At 41.8% G+C, this 23,943-nt stretch overlaps 1 long non-coding RNA gene across 1 annotated transcript in view; it reads right to left on the bottom strand.

The window, feature by feature from the left end:
- LOC150054566 (uncharacterized) overlaps positions 1 to 23,918 on the bottom strand; it is a 92,690-nt gene extending 68,772 nt beyond the window's left edge. The window contains exons 1-2 of the long non-coding RNA XR_016537644.1: positions 23,220 to 23,918; positions 22,544 to 22,717 (exon numbers count right to left, since the gene is read on the bottom strand). This is a non-coding gene — a long non-coding RNA (uncharacterized LOC150054566). The remainder of the gene's footprint in view (positions 1 to 22,543; positions 22,718 to 23,219) is intronic.
- Between the last annotated feature and the right edge of the window lie 25 nt (positions 23,919 to 23,943).

The following is a 23,943-nucleotide window of genomic DNA, read 5'->3' as shown; positions in this document are numbered from 1 at the left end:
TCTAATAACTTTCTGCTGAGACAAGGCAAGGCACGAGGCAGGGCGCAAGACTTGATTACCATTGGTTACAAATGTGTTATTGTTTATCACTCTCTGCTGGGACCTAGAGTGAGGGTCTATTAGCTGGAGGGACTTTCTCAGGAGGGGGGTTTTGAGAGAGAGATTTTTCCTGCCTTGATGAAGCTGCGTGGCGTCTCTGTTCGTGCACCGGGGAAGGAAGGCTGAGTGCGGGAGGACAGTGGGTCTTTCTTCTCGAGGCTTGACCTGGTCAGGGCGTGTTTTTCCCCATCCCTCCTACTAGTCAAGAAGGACCCAGGACAAAGGACCCCGACAGGCCAGACTTGATCATCAACAGGCGAGGACTGTTTATTGAGGAATGGCGAGGGGCACAGACATTCCCACGGGATTGGAGGTTGCGCTAGGGACTAGATTTGGGAATAGGCCTCTATAGGGCTTAACAAGGAAAAATAAAATTAGAAAATGTGTTCCAGTCTCTTGGGAGCCTAGGGCAATGTTCTTAGTCAGGCCCACAGTGGAATGTTTCACCTATTTTGAGGGGCTATTGTCACCAGGGGACCAAGAGTAGTTTCAGCCCAGATAGGAATTGCTGGCCTATGGACAGGTATATGATCAAGCTTGTCAGGGAGCACCTGGTATCTTGCTTGACCCTGGGGGATAAGGCAGGACTCAATCCTTCATAGTCCATCTTTAGAAACATAAAAAGATTGGGCCTAAAGGGAAGAGGTAGATCCTTCAACCCTTATCTCCAGTTAGCCATCAAAAGAAAGAAAATCAAGGAAGAAAGAAGAAGGAAGGAAGCAAGCAAGCATCTGTCCCCTTGAACACCCCATGCTTGAACCTGATACTATTGTTAAGTCCTGACTGAGTAACTGGGGCTTCATAGAGAAAATGTCTTTTAAAATCTAGAGAACTACCAACAACAGAAATCTTCTAAGTTAAAGAAACCTTAATCATGGGTGGGGAGTTTGACCTAGTGGTAGAGTGCTTGCCTAGCATTGCATGAAGACCAGGGTTGTATTCCTCAGTACCACATACATAGAAAAGGCTGGAAATGGTGCTATGGCTCAAGTGGTAGAGCTCTATCCTTTGTGTGTGTATGTGTGTGTGGGTAGGTCCTGGGGCTTGAACTCTGGGCCTGGACACTATCCCTGAGCTCTTCAGCTCAAGGCTACCAACCTACCCCTGGGCCTACACATTGCCATGTACCACTTCCCATTTTCTAGTGATTAATTGGAGAAAGAATCTCATAGACGTTCCTGCCCAGGCTGGCTTTGAACTCCGATCCTCAGATCTCAGTCTCCTGAGTAGCCAAGATTATAGGCCTGAGCCACTGTATCCAGATAGCTCTATCCTTGAGAAGGTCCAAGAACAGTGCTCAGGCCCTGAATTCAAGACCCAGGACTGGCAAAAAAAGAGGAGGAGGAGGAGGAGGAAGAAACCTTAATCAATATAGTAAGGCTATGTTTGTTGGACAATATTTCTTCCTTGCATAATTAAGATTTAGACTACAAAATATTCTCAAATTATGGATAAAGTTAAATAAATGTGTGGAAAAGCCAGTCAAATAGAATAAGCAACACTTCTGTAAGTCCCACAAGAGAAATTCGTGATAAGCAGGTTATTTCTAGTCATAAAACAGTTATATAAAACAGACACAGACCTGGGAATGTGGCTTAGTGATAGCCTGCTTGTGTAGCATGCATGAAGCCCTAGGTTTGAGTCCTTAGTATCACATAAATAGAAAAAGGCAGAAGTGGCACTATGGCTCAAATGGTAAAGTGCTAGCCTTGAGTTCAAGCCCCAAGGCTGGCAAAAAAAAAGGGGGGGCACAGATGAATGTGGTCTTCTTGCTAAGGAGGCTATGGAATATCCTGGAACAGTCACAAAGCTTCATTTAGTATGGGGGGAAAGGGTCTTGTTTTCTTTGCAGAAAATAACAGTTGTTCCCTAAACAGGTATATGAGGGGGACAGTAGAAGGAAAAGGGTAAAAGAGTCTCAGGATATCTTGTTTATGCTTCTTTAATGAGAGAGCAAAACCATCTATAGACGAACAGATCCTGTCTCTGTTCCATATATTTGCCCTGATCTCTCAGAAACTGAGAATGGCCATCTTTCATTGGCTAGTGGCCCCAATCCAAAGTATTGGTCATTCACAGTTGTTAGAAGTCAGGTTGCTGATAAGAAACCTGACCAGCTGATAAGAAGAGGCTTTACTGATTTCGTATAGACATGTCCACGTAGCACTGACCTCTGATCCACTGCCTCCCCATTGGCTTCCTCCTGGAGAAGGACTTGGGAAAGGCACAAAGGAGGAAGGTTATGGAAGGGAACTGTTTGTTCCTTCTAATATTGCCCTTATGCCCAGGTCCTTGCTGTAGACCCACATAAAAAGTCCCCCTTCTACCCTCTTCCTGCCCCTAGCCAGACATGGTAGCTCAAGTCTGTAATCCTACTCAAGAAGCAGAAACCAGTCATATTTTGGTTATAGGCCAGCCCAGGAAGGAAAAAAAAATAGCAAAGACCCATCTTAATCAATAAGCTGTATAACTTACAAGAAGGCAGGGGGGAAAAAAAGAAATGAAAAGGTTCCTTCTCTAGTTCTCTAGGTTAACTACACTCTTTCAGGACCAAAGTGATATGCCCACTGCAAACTCACACCCCAGCCCCACCCAGACAACACTCTAGCATTTCCCACCCATATGGTCCTTAAGCCCTCTCCCAAGGTCTGTGCTGCCCTCTCTGCATAACTGCTCCTCCAATCTAGAGGAGACCAAAGGCAAGTGCCACTTCTAGGGATCAGAGTGTTCGGTTTGCCCTCCTCCTTTATATATTTAAGATGTAAACCCTGAGGCTAAGGGTGTATCTAAGTGATAGAGCCTTACATGAGCCAGATTAAAACCTACATTTCCAGTGCCAGCAATACAAAGAAAAGGAATAAATCCTCTTATCTTTGGTTTGCAGAATCTGGGGTCAGAACATGAAAGCTAAGGCCCCAATCCTTAAGTTAACTAAACTGGGCATGTTCAACACTTTAGGAGGGAACAACTCAACCATTATCTGAAGTTCTTTCTAGACACGTGTGGCATACACCTGCAATCCTAGCTACTCAGGAGGCAAAGATCTGAAGATCACAGTTCAAAGCCAGCTTGGGCAGAAAAGTCCATGAGACTCTTTATCACTAATTAACCAGAAAAAGGCTAGACGTAGAAGTAGGGCTCAAGTGGAAGAGAATTAATCTTGGATGAAAAAGCCAAGAAAGAACAGTGGGCTTGGAGTTCAAGGCCCATACTGGCACAAAGAAAGAAAAGAGTAGAGAGGAGAGGAGAAGAGAGAAGAGAGGAGAGGAAAGAAGGAAGTCCTAGCTTTCCTCTGGGTTGGTCACTGTGGTCCAGGAATGGCAAAGAAGGCCAAGCTTCTACCTGCAGCTGGGCAACAGTGTTGGCTTTAGGCTTCAGCTTTGATAAGTCCATATACAGAGCAGCTGTTGACCAGGAGCTCAAAGCATTTCTTTTTTGTCTCTAGGGAAGCTTTTTCTGCCCTGGAAAAAGCAGAAGGGAAACTATCCACCACAAGTCTAAAGGCGGTTACTTGTGAAAGGATGAGGGGATAAAATGCCTTGCAATCCAGAGCATAAGGGCAGGTCTGACAGCAGTCTACAAGCATGCAGGGAGGGCGCCAGGTGGGGCAACTCACTCCTGATTGTCTCTTAAGGTAAATACTTAAGGTGAGCACTAGCTCAAGTTGTTGACATTTATAGTGGAGAGGGAGGAGGGAAAGAAGGTGGTGAGTCAGGCCTCGCTGTGAGGTCAGGTTGTCTTGTGATCTCTGGCTGTCAGGAACACTGAAGGCTGGATCCTGGGTCCCCCCAGTCCAGAGCAGGGGAAGTCTGGGTTCAATCTCCAACATATACATACACTAATACACAGAAAGTCTATTCATCTTACATGTCTCTCATTTTTGATAGTGTTAGAACATAAAAGACCCCATAGACTTTCCTAAGGCTCTCCAATGACAGAATTCCCTAAATGTATATCAGCTACAGCAAACAACATAGAAGCTAGACCCCACCTAACTTTGACCCTTAACTGAGAAAAATCTATACAACACTCATCCTTAAATAGGTCCATTCCAATTTGAATCATCCCCTAAAACTAGTATAAATACCAATTATTTAGCCATATGAATTTAAATTACTTTATTTTGAGGTAGGTTTTAGATATCCTAACAGTGACTGAAGATAGATACAATTTGAGACAGTCCTTTATAGCCAAACATGGTGACTCATACCTATAGTCTTATCAACCTGGGAGTCAAACACTGAGAAGACAGCATTTGAAGACCAGCCCATGCAAAAAATTTTTAAAACCCCCATATCAAATAATAAAAGCTGGGTAAGGTCAGGTGCTAGTGGCTCACACTTATAATCAATCCTAACTACTCTGAAGATCACAGTTCAAAGCTAGCCCAAGCAGACAAATCCAAAATCTCTTATCTGTAATACCAAGACTCTTTTTTTTTTTGCCAGTCCTGGGGCTTGAACTCAGGGCCTGGGCACTGTCCTTGAGTTTTCTTAAGTCTAGTGCTTTACCACTTGAGACAGCACACTTCTAGCTTTTTCTGTGTATATGGTACCGAGGAATCGAACTTAGGGTTTCATGCATGCTAGGCAAGCACTCTACCATTAGGCCACACTCTGGGCCCTGCCCAGAGACTTAACCAGCAAAAAGCTGGAAGTGGAGATATGGCTCAAGAGCCATATCAACAACCTCAACATGTTCAACAGCTGTGATTAAAAAGGCTGACTGAATTAGAGATCCTGAGTTCAAGCCTCAATACCAGCACTGCCCTGCCCATCCTAAAAAAAGCTGGGTGTGCAGATATATGCCTGTCATCCAGCTACAAGGAGGCGAGTTATGGTTCAAGCTGGTTCAAACATATTCTAGAGACTATCTGAAGAATAACCCAAACTAAAAGGGCTAAAGGTGTGGCACAAATGGTAGAGCCACTGCCTAGCAAGCATAAAGTCCTGATTTCAAACCTTTTTGCCACTAAAACAAACAACAAACAAAAGAAAATATTGAGGCAAAATGTGTGTCATTATTCTTTGAATCTTTAAACCACCTTGTTGAGAGACTAGCTTGAAAGAATTATCTCAAGCTGTCACTTACATACAAAGTTGCCCCTGAGTCTACTTCACATGTACCCTCTAGGAAAGATTTTACTGCCTCACTTAGTAAATAAGTATGACCTTCCTCATACCAAAAATGTACCAACTCATACTATCTGAATGCTGTGTTTATTGTATGGTTGTTATGTTGTGAAATGGCAATGGACAGATTTTTACAAGACCTCTGTATAGAGGGACCTGGTTCAGGTGAATCATCATCACATGTTTCTGAAGTGAGTGAAGCTGAAAGCCTAAGTGGGAAGAGCTTAAAGATGTCTGGGCTGCCTGTCTGTCCAATGGCTCAGCTTTGGATTAAGTGGGCCCTTATTCTAATTACTAGGAGAGAGGTTCCAGAGGTTGAGTTTAATAAATTGGAGTTTGTCCTTACATAGAACAAGATGTATTTGTTGAAAACAGCTTCCTTGAACTAGGAAATCACTTGCCTAAGAAACAGACATAAGATCTTTGAAGATAAGAAGCTAGACTAGCCAGGTGCCAATGATTTATGCATGTATCCCAGCTACTCAAGAGGCCAAGATCTAAAGATCCAGGTTCGAAGGCAGCCAGCTTGGGCAAACAAATCTGAGAGGCTCTTATCTCCAATTAATCAGCAAAAAATCTGAAGTACGATATGGCTCAAGTAGCAGAGAGACAGCCATGAATGAAAAAGCTGGGGCTGGGAGTGTGGCCTAGTAGTAGACTGCTTGCCTAGCATGCACAAAGCTCTTGGGTTGATTCCTCAGTACCACAAACACAGAAAAAGTTGGAAGTGGTGCTGTGGCTCAAATGGCAAACACTGGCCTTGAGCAAAGAAAGCTCAATGACAGTGTTCAGGCCCTGAGTTCAAGCCCCAAGACTGGCAAGAAAGAAAAGAAAGAAAAAAAAAGAAGGAAGGAAGGGAAGAAAGGACTAAGCAAGAATGCAAGACCCTGAGTTCAAACCATATACACACATACAAACAAAACCAAAACCAGAAGCTCAGTAGTAGAATTTATGGCTGCCATGCACAAGGCCCTAGGTTCAATCTCTAGCACCACAAAAACATAATTAATTAACTCAACGGTTCAAGCAGTCTCAATTAAAATCCTATCAGGCTCTTTTTTCTTTTTCTCAATTGGCAAATTGGGGACTGGGAACATGGCTTAAAGGACAGAGCCCCTGCTTAGCAAGTATAAGACCCTGAGTTCAAATCTAATACCAAAAAAAAAAAACAAAAAAAGACTGAGGATATAGCTGAGTGATAAAATACTTGCCTAGCATGTACCCAGTCCTATCTTTGATCCCCAGCACCACAAGAAAACAAAAACCTTCTCTGATTTGTATGACTACCCAGAAATCGATAATCATACCAATTTCTGTAAGATGACTACAATCTTAATGGAAATGGACAGGATCTACAAGAATCATAACTATTTTGAAAAGAAACAAAGTTGGAGGATTCACATTGCCACATTTCAAGTCTCCTATGAATTTATTAGCAAGATCAAAACAGCATGGTTTTGACATGTGGATAAACATATACCTCAATAGAACAGAACACAGGGTTTAGAAAGACTCACACATGAAATTCAATTGATTACAGACAAAGATGTCAGTCTGAATAACTCAGTCTTTTCAACAAATGGTGGTTCTGGAACAACTGGACATACATGCATAAAAAAATGAACTTTGGCCCTTATCTTGTACCATTAACTGAACAGGCAAATCTATATAGCCTGCAAATAGTACTTCCTAGAACTGATAAGGTAGGGTAAACTAATAGACTTGAGGTTTATTTTTTACTTGTTCATTTAATTTTTGTGATACTAGAAGTTGAACTCAGGGCCACAAATAGTTTAACATTTAAATCACAGATAGGGTCTCATGCTAGCTTTTCCAGGGCTGACAGTGAACCTCAATCCATTGTCTTGGCTTCTGAAATATCTGGGATTATTCACTTGTACCACCCTGAGTATAAACTGTCTTTCTGGGTTAACAACAACAAAAAATTATGCTGGTTCTGGGCTTTAACTCAGGGTCTGGGTGCTATTCCTAAGCTTTTATGCTCAAGGCTAGCACTCTACCATTTTGAGCCATAGCTCCACTTCTAGCTTTTTTGTGGTTAATTGAAGGGAAAAGTCTCATGGCCTTTCTGGTACAGGCTGCCTTTGAATGGCAAGCCCCACATCTCAACCTCCTGGGTGGATAGTACTGCAAGCATGGGCTACCCACACCTAGGGACAAAAATCTTTTAAACTGAGATTATGGGGCCAGGACTTGGGCCTAATGGTAGAGTGCTTGTCTAGCATGCACAAAGACCTGGGTTTGATTCCACATACACAAAAAAAGCCAAAGTGGTCCTATGGTTCAAGAGCTAGAACACTAGCCCTGAGGAAAGCCCAAGGATAGTGCTCACTCACTCCCTGTGTTCAAGCCCCAGGACTGGCCAAAAAAAAGCAAAAAAAAACAAAAACATGATGGTGACCATGCAACTCTGTAAAAATATAAAAAAAAACCATTGTATTATATACTTTAAATGAATTCAAGTAAAATTTATGAATATATTTCAGATTGTTAAAAATTAATTCAACGTGAATCATAATCCTTAATGTAAGTATTTAAACCAAACTTTTAAAAAATATATAATAAAATCTTTATCACCTTCTCTTTCCCTCCTCCCTCCCTTCCTTCCTTCCTTTCTTCCTTCCTTCCTTCCTGTATATGATTTTGTTGTATTTTTGAGAAAGAAGGTCTTGCTATGTAACCAGGATTGCCTTGGACTCTGGTTTTCCTGAGTAATATGTATCACCAACCCTGGCAAGATTTCTTAAATAGGACAAAAATGACAGGCCAAGCTGGGTGCTAATGGCACATGCTTATAATCCTAGCTACTCAAAAGGCTGAGATCTGAGGGTCAGTGTTCAAAGCCAGCCTGGGCAGGAAAGTCAATGAGACTCTTCAATTAACTACCAGAAAAGCTGGAAGTGAAAAAGCTGTGGCTCAAGTGGTACAGTGCTAGCCTTCAGCACAAAGGCTCAAGGATAAAGCCCAGGCCCTGAGTTCAAGCCCTAGGACTGGCACACACACACACACACACACACACACACACACACACACACACACACAAATACAAGCCACCAAAAAAAAATAGACACACATCAAAATTTAAAACTCTTACAGGCTCATACCTATGATACTAGGTATTCAGAAAGTTAAGATCTGAGAATCACAGTTTAAAGCCAGCCCAGCCAAGGCAGGAAAGTCCATGAGACTCTTATCTTCAAGTAACCACCAGAAAATCAGAAGTAGTGCTGTGGCTCAAAGTGGTACAGCGCTAGCCCTGAACTGAAGAGCTCAGAGACAGTGCTCAGACCCAGAGTTCAAGCCCCATGACTGACCAAAAAAAAAATTAAGCTTTTGATGTTCATAAGACATTACTAAGAAAATTAAACACATTACAAACAGGAGAAAATATATTTGCAAAAACAAATAACTAGAACATATTAATATCTTAACCTTCACTAACAGAAAAGTAACATTTTTTTTCTTTTAGTCATTTCTCAGAGTCCTGTTCTAACTTTTCTTGGACTGGCACTGGACAAGATCAATCTCTCACATAGTTGGGATTACAGGAGGTGTGCCAGATTCGAACAGTTTAATGCACAAAATATTTGAAGATATGTCACCAAAAATAATATACAAATGGCCAATAAATACATAAAAAGATGTTCTATATCACTGATCACTAGAGAAAAAATTTGACAAGATAGAAATATTGAGCTAGGCGCTGGTGGTTCACTCCTGTAATCCTAGCTACTCAAGAGGCTGAGATGTGAGGATCTTAGTTCAAAGCCAATCCAGGCACATAAAAAAAAAGTCCGTGAGATTCTTATCTCCAATTATCACCAGAAAACCAAAGCGATGCTGTGGCTCAAGTGGTAGAGTGCTAGCCTTGAGCTGGAGAGGTCAGGGACAATGCCCAGGCCCAGGGTTCAAGCCCCACAACAACCAAAAAAAAAAATACTAACTGTTCTGATTTGATCATTATATATTATATACACATACTGGATTGTCATATTATACCTCATAAATTTGTGCAACATGACAAAACTAGTATTTTAATAAGTACTGAAAAGACTAGTTTTTTAAATTAAATAATATAGAAATGATAATAAAAATCCCCTCTGCCTGCTTCAGTTACAGTTTTCTCCTTCCCCCTACCTTTTCTCTAGTTTCTGGTTATTGAACATGGTGTCTTATATTTGCCTAGCAGACACTGTCACTTGAGCTGTGTCCTCAGTTTTCTTCAATGCAGTTATGTTAACAGTTTGTAAAGATTCTTCTATACGTTTTTGTGTTTGTAGAAATACATACTATGATAACTTGGTAACTATTCTTTTGTAACCTGCTTGGATTGTATCACTGTTTACTTCTAGCATCATCCCATTTTTATCACACTTCTCAGAAGAAGAATGGCAAATAAACAACACATGAGGAAATGTTCAACATCGCTGGTCATAAAGGAAATGAAAATCAAAACAACATTGGGATTCCATTTCGTCCCAGTAAGATTGGCCAACATTGAGAATTCAAACAATAACAAATGCTAGTAGGGATGTGGGGAAGAGGGAACCCTACTGCATTGTTGGTGGGAATGTAAACTAATACAAATACTCTGGATGGTGGTTTGAAGGCTCCTCTCAAAGAAACTAAACAGAAATGAAGCTGTGGTATTCACTAGATACTGTGTTGAAAATGAACTATATAACTTGTAGTTAGGGTTGGGAGGGAAAATCTGGAAGAAAGTGAGGTAAGAGGTGACACAAATGTACTCTTTACATAACTTATGTAACTGTAACCCTCTGTACATAATGTTTATAATAATAATTTTTAAAATTGAAAACTACACATAGAACTATCCTATGACCCAACCATACCACACTTGACAATACCACTCAGAAGACTAAATCAGGATACAGTAAAGACATTCAAGCATCCATGTTCACTGCCACACTATTCACAGTATCTAAGTTATGGAGACAGCCCAGATGTCCTACAATAGATAAGTGGATCAAAAACATGTGGTATATATACACAATGGAATTTAACTCATCCATTAGAATAAATAAGATTATATCATTTCAGGGAAATGGATAGATCTAGAACAAATCACATTAAGTTAGGTAAAACAAGCTCAGAGAGACAAATGGTACATGCTTTCTCTAATATATGACAGCTAGATCTAAAATACAACTGGACATAAGAATTCATACGAGGCTCTATGCACAAATAGACTAAATGAGGATACAAGTTGGCAAGGAATCCAAAGTCATAACTCCTTATAACATCTGAAGTATTATTTATCAAAATGAATTTCAGGAAATGGAAACTTTTTTTGTTATTGTTGTTGGTGTTGTTTTTGTTGTTGTCATTTGGGAGGGCATTGGAAGACAGGAATGGAAGGAGAAAGAGTGAAAAAATTCATTGTATTCAATATGTATTTTGTAAAAATGAACTATACAGGGCCGGGAGTATGGCCTAGTAGTAGAGTGCTTGCCTAGCATGCACAAAGCCCTGGGTTCAATTCCTCAGTACCACAAAGCCAGAAGTGGTACTGTGGTTTAAGTGGTAGAGTGCTAGCTTTGAGAAGGCTCAAGGACAGTGCCCCAGTCCCTGACTTCAAGCCCCAGGACAGGAAAAAAAAAAAAAGAATTACACTACCTATGGGCAGGGGCAGGAGGGGAAAACTGGGGGAAAGCAAAGGAAGGAATTACATTGTCCAAAAATCATTGTACTCATTACCTAATTTATGGAATTGTAATCCCTTTGTACAACTCCTTAATAGTATCTTAAAAAAAAATCTCCCTCATCCTCTATCTCAGCTCACCTCATTATGGAGGATAACAAGGACTGGCCATAAATGTGGTCACCATCTCTGCTAGCCCTGAGTCAACGGCCACCAACAGAAACAGACATTCCAACAGCTGAGTCCAAGGGACACCGTGTTCTTTGGACCTGTTACCAAACCAGCCAGGTCAGTTTCTCCTCCTATTTCAAAGCAAATTTCCTCTCATTCTCTTGAGTTGCTGCAGCATTTGGCCTGTAATTTTGCCAAAGGGAGTAGAAATGGAGTTAGGGGAGACTGTGGCCTAGGAGGGAATATTTGTAGCATTCAGAGCCATTGTTCATGCATTATCATTCCTATCTATTTCCTTATTTGAACCAATATACTTAAAGAGATCTACTAATATAACTCCTTGAGAGACTCATTCAAGATCACATAAGCCAGTGGCAATGATCAAAAGGAAGAGGGAGAGATGGTTTTGTTGTCTTCAGCCAGCAGACAGACTGTGCCAGGTATGACAACTCATCCCTACCAGACCCAGACTGGAATGTCACAAGCATGAGGCTCAGCACTGGCAGATGAAAGTGACAGCTGGATTTTGGAACATAATATGACAGCTTCGGTGGCATTCCCCAACTCACCCCTTGAAAGAGAGCACCTGAACATTCTAAACACCGAAGTGCCTGCTTCACAAATGCTATCCTTTATTACCCCAACACTGCTTGAACTTCATGGTGAAGTGCTCAGCTATTTCAGACTGCTGACCAATAAAAGTCTCAGTCCACATAAAGAAGGCCACGTCCTTCAAATCACTATTCTATAAACTGAAGAGGGCAAAAAGTTTACCCAATGTGACAGAACTAACAGCAAGTATGCTGTGGTTGATCAAAAGGAGTGGGGTAGGATCAGGTGACTAGGTCATTTCTAAGAGTCCTTCATATTCTAAAGTCCTCCATTGTGTTTCTGATCTAAGGCAGCAGTGCTGGGTTAAAGAGCATGCATTTCACATGTCAGCATCAGAGAGACTGTTCAGGCCCTGCTACCACCTACTAGGCTAAGTGATGTTAGGCAAGATATTTAGCTTTGCCCAACCTCAGTTTCTTCATGTCTGCTGAACTATTGAGAGATTTTTGTGGCATGATCCAGGACCTACTGCAGCACCTAGACCTAGTAAACACATAGTGATATGGCTATCATCCTTATTAGGCAATTTATAGAAGTAAATGTGCCAAACAAGAAAGTGAGGCCATGAATTTAAATTCCAGTACCGCCAGAAGAAAGAAAAAGAAGCCTGGTGCCAGTGACTCACACCTGTAATTCTAGCTACTCAGGAAGCTGAAACCTGAGGATCACGGTCTGAAGCCAGCCCAGGCAGGAAAGCCCATGAGACTCTCCAATAAATTCCTCAGAAAAAGCCAGAAATGGTACTATGGCTCAACTGGTAGTACTAGCCTTGAGTACAAAGAGGCTCAGACCTCTCTAGGCCCTGACTTCAAGCTCCAAGACTGGAGGAGAAGAAGGAGAAGAAAGAGGAGCAGGAGGAGGAGGAGGAGAAGAGGAGGGGAGGGAGAGAAATTTATTGGCTTGGGGTATATATTTTCAGGGATAAAGTGATTTTCTAGCAAGTGTAAGGTCCTGGGTTCAATCCCCAGCACTATATACAAAAAAGAAATGTACCATTCTGCAGCTAGTAAATCTGTATAGAGAAGATAGTTCAGAGGTTGTTTTCAGGGTCTGGGGGTTTAGACAGGAAGAATTAACTAGCAAGGGATACAGAAGTTTTTAGGGTGTGAGAAAAGTGTTCTGGATATTAATTGTGGTGCTCAGTTGTAGACCTTTTCAAGATTGGCAGAAATGTACCCTAGATTTTATTCCATATAAATGAGACCTCAATTAACAGAAAGCCAAAAGGAAGTATTGATGCATCTCCATCGTCTAGGGAAAGTGTTCTCCCTCTGCCATTCTGCCATAAGGTTGGGGAGGGAAAGGCAACTCCAGTGAGGTAGGTAGTACCTAACCTGTGGTCCCTTACCAGAACTACAGTCATGTGACACTTAAGGATGAAGACACCTCCTGAGAAAGACACTCTTGAGCAATTCTGTCATTGTGTTGACACCATAGAGTGCACTTGCACAAACTGAGACAGCAGAAGCCAGTCATTCTATGTGGCCTCTTGATACAATCAAGAGACAGAGTAAACACAATTGTCATCTGTACATTTTTTTAAATCTAAGTTGAATTATACACTAAATGGATGCTTAAAAGTATAGGCCCTGGTGGCATATATCTGTAATCTTAGCTACTCAGGAGGATGAGATCTGAGAACTGCAGTTCAAAGTAGCATAGGCAAGAAAGTTCATGAGATTCTTATCTCCATTTAGCTACCAGAAAACCAGAAGTGGGGCTGTGGCTCAAAGTGCAGAATGCTAGCCTTGAGCAGAAGAGCTTAGGACAAAGCCCAGGCCCTGAGTTCAAGTCCCACAACCACCACCAACAACAACAAAATGTGTAATAGGATAGGACTGAGTTCAGTGGTATAAGCCTGTAATCTTAGCTACTTGGGAGACCCCATTTCAACCAACAGCTGGGCACAATGAGGCTTGTTATCAAACCTAAAGGAAGCATAATGGCTGGCCAAAGTGCTACATGTCTGTCATCCCTACCAACATGAAGAAGCACAAGTAGGAGTACTGTAACCCAGGCTGATCTAAACATAAAGCAATACCCTCCCCTCCCCATCTTGAAATAACCAATGCAGCATTGTTCAAAAACAACAAAAAAAGAAATGTACTCTTTACCTGACTTATAGAATTGTAATCCCTATGAACATCACCTTTACAATAACAATTTTTAAATGCTTTTAAAAAATGAACCAGCAATATAGCTCAAGTGATAGGGCATTTCCCAAACAAGAGTGAGGTTCTGAGTTCAATACTCAGGACTACCAAGAAAAAATACATATACTAAATACACATTAGTAATATGGCCACTGTTGTTATCAATGTCAAATGTCATATACTTAGCTGCATGTAAGATATATATATATATAGATAGATAGATAGATAGATAGATATATATACATATTTGTGCCAGTGGTACCGAGGCTTGAACTCACTTAGCTTTTTCACTCAAGGCTGGCACTTCACCACTTGAGCTACATCTCCACTTGCAGCTTTTTTCTGGTTAGAGATAAAAGTCTCTCAAATCTGTCTGCTCAGGCTGGCTTCAAACATGATCTCCAGATTTCAGCCTCTTGAGTACCTAGGATTATAGGCATGAGCCATAAGTGTTGGGGTTCAGCTGCATTCTAATCCTGTGGGCCTTGGTCCTACATGTGGTCCCATTGTTGAATGTAGTGTTGTTATGGTACATGACTTTTCAACTTTAATTAAGACACTCAAAAGTCGTAGTTCCATAATTACTCTTTTCTCTCATCTTTTCTTTTTATTGTTTCAAGTCATTGATTTAAATAACATCAATGAATTGATAAATTTTTTAAGTTGCTACCTTAAGGTTCAGTGATTGGTGTCTGAATTCCTCAAAGCTTTAGAGAACCATCTTTCTTCAAGATTCCTTCATTTTGTCACAGAAAAGGGACAAAGGATATTTCTTTGGAAAAAACAAATGCCTCATGTTCTTTCAAAATGAAAGAAGCTTAGGAAGCTGGGGTGTAGCTCAGCAGCAGAGGGCATGCTTAGCATGTGGGGCTCTGGATTCAACCCTCAGCACCAAGGAAGGAAAAAAAAGGATTGAGAGAGTTCAAGGCCAGCCTAGGGTATACTGTAAGACCCTATTTCAAAACAAAACCAACAACAACAAAAAAGGAAGTTGGGGTTTGTAGGTAAAAATATTCTGACCATGATAAGCAAAAACACCAGAGCAATGTTACAGTTCTCAGAAGTGACTCTGAAGTTGTCTCTTAAAATACATTTGACTAGGAGCCTCGTTAGCGCAGTAGGTAGTGCGTCAGTCTCATAAAATACATTTGACATTTTGAAGAGTATCAGGATGGAGCTCCTGATAGATTTATTATTTTAAGTAAAAGTTGTTAGCCATTTAGCCTGAAATGTATGTTATAGAGTTATGGCACTTTTTGTTTGTTCTTTGTCAGTTAGGCCTTGACCATGCAGTATTATTCCTTAAGAAGTCTCCTTTGTCTCATAAAATCCATTGAACATCACTAACAATAACCAATAGTAGTAGTAGAACAACTCATATGAGCACACTTCTAATGGGTATTAGGAAACTGACCCTAGTGTTAATAAACATTCTCTGTGGGCTGTTGCTTACCAAAGCTATTAACAAATGCCTTTGATTTTCTGACAATGCAGTCATATTAATTCAAGGACTTCAAGTAAGGTAGAAGCGAAATGCAGATTGGTCCTTGACATTAAGCTCTTCCTCTTCATCATGACCTCCTGAGTCCTCAGGATTATAGGAACATATTTCTAGAATCATTTAGACCCTGCATTAGTAACAGGGACTACCCTGCCAAGTAATGTGTGAAGAGAGACCTAAACAAATAGCTACTTCATTGCCTTCTATTCCCATATGTTTAAGGGGAAGGTAGATCTTTGAAGCCTTTCTGCCAAAGGTGGAACAATCTTCTTGATTTATTCCCAGATATTTTGAGGATGAATTAAGGTTTGTCCAGGAAGTCTATAAACTATGATAAAATAGAAACAAACAGTTGTGGGTGGGGGAAGGGAAAGTGAGAGAGAAACATGGGAAGGGGTAACCATTTTTGAGAAGTAATGTACTCATACCTTATGAATATAACTGTAACCCTTTTATACATCATCCTGACAATAAAATTTAAAAAAATAAAGAAGCAAACAGTTGTGAGGTTCAGTCTCATAGTATTTGTTATATCTCAGTCCATTCAGGATACTGTAACAAAACACCATAAACTGTGTGGCTTGCGACAATAAACATTTGTTTCTGAAAACTCTGGGAGCAGAGGAATGGAAGGTCTCCTAGAAGGTGTTGTCTCATAGTGCCCCTTCCGCCAAAAGGGAAACTGAATATCTTAGGCTGCTTTCCAAAGGCACTAATTCTACTCCAGAACCTAATCACTTCCCCTTCTAATATGGTTGACTGGGAACTAAGATTTTGATGGAATACAAACAGTAGACAAAAGCATATGTGTCTACCATAAGCCAGCTACCATGCTAAATGCCAGACATATGACTAGAACAAAAGGACCAAGGTCCCTGGCCTCATAAAGTTGAAGGTCTAATGGAATGAGACAATAAATAGGCAAACAAACACCAATAAAAGTAAGTGGTGAAAACTGGGTGCGGTGGAACATGCCTGTAATCCAAGCACTAGAGAGATAGAAGCAAGAGAATCTCAAATCAGAGACCATTCTGGTCTGCAGAAAAAGACCTTGTCTTAAAACAACCACAGTGAAAAAATAGAGGGTGATAATGGCTGCCTAGCTTAAATGATGAACTCAGAATGGTTCTCAAGAAGCTTAACACCAGAAGAGTCTAGCCAGGGGAACTGCAGACACAATGCTGCTGGGGAGATGGGGAGATGAGAAACCTTGTGTGCCTGGACAATGATACCATAGGACACTGGGAAGTCTGTCCTTCAGGGGTTTATAGTCAATGTAGAGAGGAGTATGAAGAGAGGCGCATCCAAACAGAAAGCCAGCAAACAGAACAGTGTTAAGATAAGGAAGCATCTTGTGCTCTAGAAATAATTGACTGGACATCTAATCCACTTTTGGAGAATCCTGGAGGACTTCCTAGAGGTGACAAGAAAGTGGAGCTGAGTGGGAGTTGTTTGAAAGAGCAAACTCAACTGTGAAGTATAGGTTTATCCGGGGACCACAGGAAGGACTGAGATGTTTGATCTAGGTAATGAAAAGTCAGGCACTAGTAGCTCACACCTGTAATACTAGCTACTCAGGATGCCAAAGGCTGAGATGAGAATCATAGTTTGAAGCCAGCCTGGGCAGATAGGTCTATGAGAGTCTTATCTCCAATTAATCACCAAAAAAAGCCAAAAGTAGAGCTGTAGCAGGACAAGCACCAGTGAAGATACTTTTATTATTTTTTTTTTATTAGTTGTAGGACTTGAACTTGGCCTGGGCATTGTCCCTGAGATCTTTTGCTCTCAAAGCTAGAGCTAGACCACTTTGAGCCACAGCTCCACTTCCATTCACTGGTGGTTAATTGCGGGTAAGAGTCTCACAACTTTTCTGCCTGGGTTGACTTTGAACCATGTTCCTTAGATCTCAACCTACTGAGCAGCTAGGATTATAGGCGTGAGCTGGCTTGACACCTCATTCTCAATAGATCACCTAGCACTAGGGTAGAAAAAGGAAGAAGGGTCGGCTGGAAAGCAGGGAGACTAAGGGGACCATTGCCCAGGTCAGAGAAGATGTAGGTAGGAATGGACAGCTGCATCAGGAGCTAAAAGCATGGAAGTCCTAGAAAATACCATACTTGGTTTAGAAGCATGGCTCAAGGAATAGAGCACCTGGCCAGCAAGTACAAAGCCCTGAGTTCAAATCCCAGTGCTACTGATACATATATACATACATATATACATACATTACAGAATTGCTGATGCGCTAGATGGGCTCATAAAGGCCATTCAAGCCTCCCACCATAAATCTGGATTCAATATATAGAGACAAACTGATGAAAACAAAATAGCTTTATTTCCAGGTAATGGTGGTTCAAGCCTGTAATTCTAGCTTCTCAGGAGGCTGAGATCTGAAGACTATAGTTTGAAGTTAGTCTGGGCAAGAAAGTCCATGAGACTTTTATCTCCAATAAAGTACTGAGAAAAAGGCTGGAAATAATACTGTGGCTCAAGTGGTAGCCTTGAGCATAAAAGAAGCTCAGGCTCAGAGTCCAGGCCCAGGGTTCAAGCCCCAGGACTGGCAAAAAAAAAACAAAACAAAACACAGACAGACCACACACACACACACACACACACACACACACACACACACTCTTTTTATTATGGGTTGGAGATGAATAAATTGAAGATGAAGCTTGACCTCCTGATACAGCTATCAGGCAATTTGTCATATCAAAGCTAGCTGGCCACAGACTTTATAGAAAGGGAGGAGAGATGGCAGAATTCACAGCTCAGGCTGGGTACCAGTGGCTCAGCGGCTCATGCCTATAATCTTATCTATTCAGGAGGCTGCGATCTGAGAAACACAGTTCAAAGTTAGCCCAGACAAGAAAGTCTGTGAGACTCTTATATCCAAATAACTACCAAAAAAAGTAAAAAACAAAACAAACAAATAAAAACCCAGAAGTAGGGCTGTGGCTTAAGTGGTAGCGTGCTAACTTTGAACAAGAAGAAGCTCAAGGACAGAGCCCAGGCTGAGTTTAAGGCCTAGGATGGGCACCAAAAAAGAAAGAAAAAGGGCTGGGAGTTTGGCCTAGTGGTAGAGTGCTTGCCTAACATGCATGAAGACCCAGTTTCAATTCCTCAGCACCACACACACAGAAAAAAGCCAGAAGTGGTGCTGAGGCTCAAGTGACAGAGCTCTAGTGAGCTCAACCCCAGGACTGGCAAAAAAAAAAAAAGAAAGAAAGAAAGAACGAACGAACGAACTCACAGTTCAGGGAAAAAGGACTGGGACACAAGTGACAAGTTTCTCCTTTGAACTCTCCCAGGTGACAAATATACCACAACGTTCTTTTGGTGATTGCAAACTGAGGGGGCCCTTGGAGAACAGCAAATGCAGGGAGGAGCTCTCTCTGTACTCCCTTATCTAAGTAGACACAGATCCTCCAAAAAGAGTTCAACAGTCAGCAATCCTTCTCAGAATGTCATCAGCCAGGGAGGATTAAATTCAAGCCTGGAGTCACCACCATGTGCAGAGAGACTTTGCCTCATGTTCTTCCTATCATCCTCAGGGCCCATCCATCTTTCCAGTAGTCATTTATTCTCTAAACTGCCTCAGACCTCTTTTCTACCCCTACAACAGGGTATAGACATTTCTAGTTCGGGCCGGGAGTTTGGCCTAGTGGTTAAAGTGCTTGCCTAGCATGCATGAAGACCCGGGTTCGATTCCTCGGTACCACATACATAGAAAAAAGCCAGAAGTGGTGCTGAGGCTCAAGTGGTAGAGCTCTAGCCTTGAGAAAGTCCAAGGACAGTGCTCAGGCCCTGAGCTCAAGCCCAGGACTGGCAAAAAAAAAAAAAAAAAAAAAAAAAAAAGAAATTTCTAGTTCTCACTGGGTATGAGATACTCCCTTTTCTGTAATGCCTGGTGCACATAAGAAATTTATAAGGTAGGTGCTGGTGGCACATTGTCTGTGGCTCAAGTTACTCAGAAGGCTGAGATCTGAGAATTCCAGCCCTCGCAAGAAAGTCTGTGGCTCTTTTCTCCAGTTAACCAGAGAAAAGTGCTAGAAGTAGAAGAGTAACTTAAATGATAAAGCATCTGCCTTGAATAAAAAAGCCATGTGAGAGTGCCAGACCTTGATTTTAAGCTCTAGTACTAGGACACAAACACATGTAAATCAATAGTAATCAAAAATAAATTTCTATACTTTTCTTCCTTCAACTGTCTATTTCATAGGTACATCTGTCTAACCCTCAGGGAAGAAAGGGAAATGTTTTCCTTTCCTCCCAAGACGAGTTACTTGCTCATCCCCAAGAAGAAATAACGGATGCTCGAATGCCCTCCCCTCATATTTTTATACATTTTTCCTCCTTGTGGAATGGATTAAAACACATTTCTTCTCTGAAAACAAAAGAAGAAAAAAGTTTCTTATGGTCCTTCCTTTTAGTTGCCCAAATCCAATTGCTCTGAGCTCTTTACCTAAGCCCCTGTCCATACACAGCCTCAGGGTAGCCACCACTCTGCCTCCTCTCCTCTATGGAAGTATGAAAAAAGAGCCCCAAGAGAACCAAGCAATCACTTGTAGTTTCTTTATACTCTGTCTATATGTCAGTAAATAATCGTTTTCATTTTTAAGTCTTACTTTATTCATTACTTTGTTGTAAGATTGGGGATTGAATCCAGGCTTCCTGGATTCAATGCTCTACCAAATGCTCTACCACTGAGCTAAATCTCCTGCATCAATCTCATTCTGAAAACCTCTTGTTGAATGTGCCAACTGGTTCCTGAGGGAACTAGGTGGTTTACATTTCCCCAAATAAGGAGAGAGAAACACACTGAGTAGGGAAAGGAGGAGACTTTTCCTAGGCTTTCCTTGGGAAATGTGCTGCATAGGAAAGATAGCCAAGCTGCTGAGATAGTGGCTAGTCTTTAACAAACTTTGTTTCATTACAAATGATGCACACTTAAAAAAAAAAGCAGCTCACATGGTAGGATGCCTGCCTACCAAAGCTGAGGCTCTGAGCTCAACCCCAATGAGAGAGAGAGAAAGAAGAGAGAGGAAGGGAGAAAGAGAGAATCATTAAAGGTATTTAGCAACATTTAAATGTTTTGTTTCTTAATAATCTCAATATGCAAAGCCTTGATATCTGTTTTGTTTTGGTTTTGCTTTTGGCAGTACTGGAATTTGAAATCAGAGCCTGTACTTCAATCCACCTATTTTAGAATTCTCATTATAGCTGAAATGACAAGTGTGTGTCACACAAGCTTCTTTCTATGGAAATTGGAGTCTCTAGGGTTTTTCTGCATGGACTTGTCTAGATCTTCCTAGAGTTTCCCATGTAGCTACTACACTTAGCTATGGGCTAATAAAGGGTACTGATTGTATGCCTGGGCTGGCTTCAAACCTTAGTTCTCTGGGTCTCTTTATCCTAAGTAGCTATGATTACAGTTATGAGCCACGGGTGTCCTGCTAGGTCTTGAGTTTTAAGTTGCTTATTCAAAATGGATATATCCAGGTGTTACCAATAACTTACCAACACACTGGTGTCAAGTGCCAATGGAATCCTTCCTAGCTATTCAGGAGGCTGAGATCCAGAGGATTATGGTTTAAAACCACCTTAGGCAGAAAAGTCCATAAGCCTCTAACTTCAATTAACCAGCAAAAAAGCTAGGCTGGTGGTATAGCTCAAGTAGAAGAGGGCCAGTCTAGATTGCAAGACCCTAAGTACAAATCCCCTCCTTCCCCCCCCCAAAAAAAAACAATAAAAATAAAAAGCGATTTTAGCTGGATGCAGTGGCTGCTCCAGAGGCTGAGAGCTGAGGTTTGAAGCCAGCCTGGACAGACAAATCCCTGAGACTCTTATCTCCAATTAACCAGCAAAAAACCAGAACTGGAAGTGCAGAAAGCAAAAAAAGTCAGTTTGCCTACCCCTCCTCCCACACCAGAGCTTTTGAAGCTCTAATGTGCATACAAATGAGTACGTTTTAATGCAGATCTGATTTAGAAGGTCTACGTGCCAACTGAGACTTTCACTCTAAACAGCTTCCAGGTGATTTGTTTACCATTGACCCAGCTTGTAGTAGCAAGGAGCTAACAAGCCTGCTCACAAGCCTTAAAAAGCTTCCCCAAGCTCTACCAAAGACAACTGTGTACAGGGATGAGAATAGATTCTTAGATTGTTATTCATATCACGAAAGCATCCAGCAGGAAAATCAAAGGGAATTGCGTCTACTAGGGTCACTTTTTGAAAGTCTTTATTATTTTCTAGTTAGCTTAAGGGTTATTATTTGTTCTTTAATTGTCTTTGGTCTAAGAACATGGTTCAAGACATGGTCAGTTCTTGTACATGCCCTATGAAAACAACACATTCTACAGTTGTTGGGTGCCGAGTTTTGTCAGATTTATTAACTAGGCTAGAAGGTGTTCAGAGTTTCATAATTACTAGGAAGAGATGTGTTAACATCTCTAGTTTCTCTACCTAGAAAGCCTTTCCTCTCACTTCGATCTACTTGCCCAGACCTTCTTTCAACAACTAAGGATTAAAAGGGAACAAACTATGGCCTTGGTCTTTACAGACTCAGCGCTTTTCCTGGTGGAGGGGACAGTTTCAGATGTTCCTAACTGAGCCCACTCCCATATGGGACTTCTTCTCACTCTTCTGATCTCTTAACAAAAGTCACTGCCCTTACAAATGCATTTGACACATAGTCTTCACCACATTGTTTTCATAATTTACTCTTCAGTAGTTCCATGTTTAGCAAAGATTATTTTTCTTTTATAACAGCTTTATTGAGATATAATTATTGACATATCATAAAACCCACTCTTTCAAAGAATACAATTCAGTGAAAGACTATCTTATTTGTCTTGGCATTCTCTATGGTTCAAAATTGGGTCCACACTGAAATTACCTGAGTAGCTTTGACAACTATTGCTGTTTGGTCCTCTTCCCCAGAGATTATGATTTGGCCTGGCATATGATCCAGGTATAGGATTTTTTTTTAACACCTCCATTGAGCACCCATAGCAGGTACCCAATGATTGTTGTGATCATCAATTAGCCCAGATCTACTATCTAGTTAACTCATTGAAGAGCTACCACCCTTGTCTCCTTTTCAGCCTAGTACCTCTTATCACATAATAAACTTCCTGATACTAAAAGGAATTTAGAAACAGTAAATTAGCCAGGCACCAATGGCTCATACCTGTGATCATAGCTACTGAGGAGGCTGAAATCTGGAAGATCATGGTTTAAGGACAGATTAGGCAGAAGAGTCTGTGAGAGTCCATCATCACCTCCACCAGGAAAAAGAAAGGTTGGAGTGGTAGAGCGCCAGCCAAGCTGAGACTGCTGGAGACCTGGAGTTCAAACACTAGTCCTGGAGGGGGGAAAACAATTACTTGCAGCAAGTAGACTTTAGTAGGACTGTACCACTGATCAACAAAGACAACATATTTGAAGGGGGAAAAAATGAAAGACTATATTACATTTACATTTGTATCTTTAGCAATACAAAGATATGTTCTTAAAAAGATACATGGCACAATGACTCTATGTGTTATAGCCCCAAATTCCCACATTCAAAAAGAGTCTGGGGATTAATATAAGTTTTAACAACTGGCAACTCATGGAAAAGCTCAAGATATTGTTCAACTGGGAGGAGAGATGGGAGAGAGTTGGTTAGTTTATCTGACAACAGAGGTGTCTTTTTGTTTTTCTTTCCTGTGGGACTTGGAACTCTTAGAAAAAAAGCCAAAGTGGTGCTGAGGCTCAAGTGCTAGAGCTCTAGCCCTGAGAAAGTCCAAGGACAGTGCTCAGGCCGAGCTCAAGCCCAGGACTGGCAAAAAAAAAAAAAAAAAAAAAATAGTGGCAGGGCCCACCTCCAGGGCTGGCTGTGAGCTCTGTGAAGGCAGGTCCGGTCCCATCTCTCATGGCATTTTCTTGCTGCCTGCCACGTTAGGTGCTCAATAAATACCGGTGGGATGGAAGTAATTACACTTCATGCCAGTATCTAAATATGATTTTAACTGGATTGGAAGCACATTTCCCGTTTGGTGCTTTCCCCCCCCCCCCGATTCTTAATTACAGCTCCCTGAATTTGGGCACTCCCTAAAGTTCAGGAGCGTTGCGAACACGGAAGGGGCCTCTTCGTCCACGACCACCACCAGTGCCGCGATTGTGCGAGCCTCACGTGAGCTCAGAGTGACCAGGGCGGTCACTCGGAGACAAACAAACACAAGACCTTGGCTGCTCGGAGCGCTGCCACGGGAGTTCGGCCCTCTACCCGGTCCTGCTGTGCCACCTAACCCCAGCCATTGGCAGCCCCAAGAGCCCAAGGGCCCAGGTCGCGCCGCTGGCCCCCGTCCTCCTCCAGAGTTTCCTCCTCCGGCCCGGTGCGCCCCTGGAAGCAAAGGGGAGCGACTCAGCCTTTAAAGGCTGCAAAATAAAGACAGTCGCACCCGGAGAGGAAGCGTTATTTAGGCAGTCGGCTTCTCCCCAAAAGCCTCCACCCAGACCCGTGGGCCCGGCGCCCGGAGCTCGGAGCCCAGACAGTGGCACACTCCAGGAGCTCAGCTCCCTCCACGTGTCCTGTCTTCCCGGCAG

Source organism: Megascapheus bottae, chromosome 14 (assembly GCF_031878675.1).
Source record: "Megascapheus bottae isolate mThoBot1 chromosome 14, mThoBot2.hap1, whole genome shotgun sequence".
Classification (NCBI taxonomy): Eukaryota; Metazoa; Chordata; class Mammalia; order Rodentia; family Geomyidae; genus Megascapheus; species Megascapheus bottae.
The sequence above is the reverse complement of the archived record's forward strand: the minus strand, read 5'-3'. Positions and strand labels throughout refer to the sequence as shown.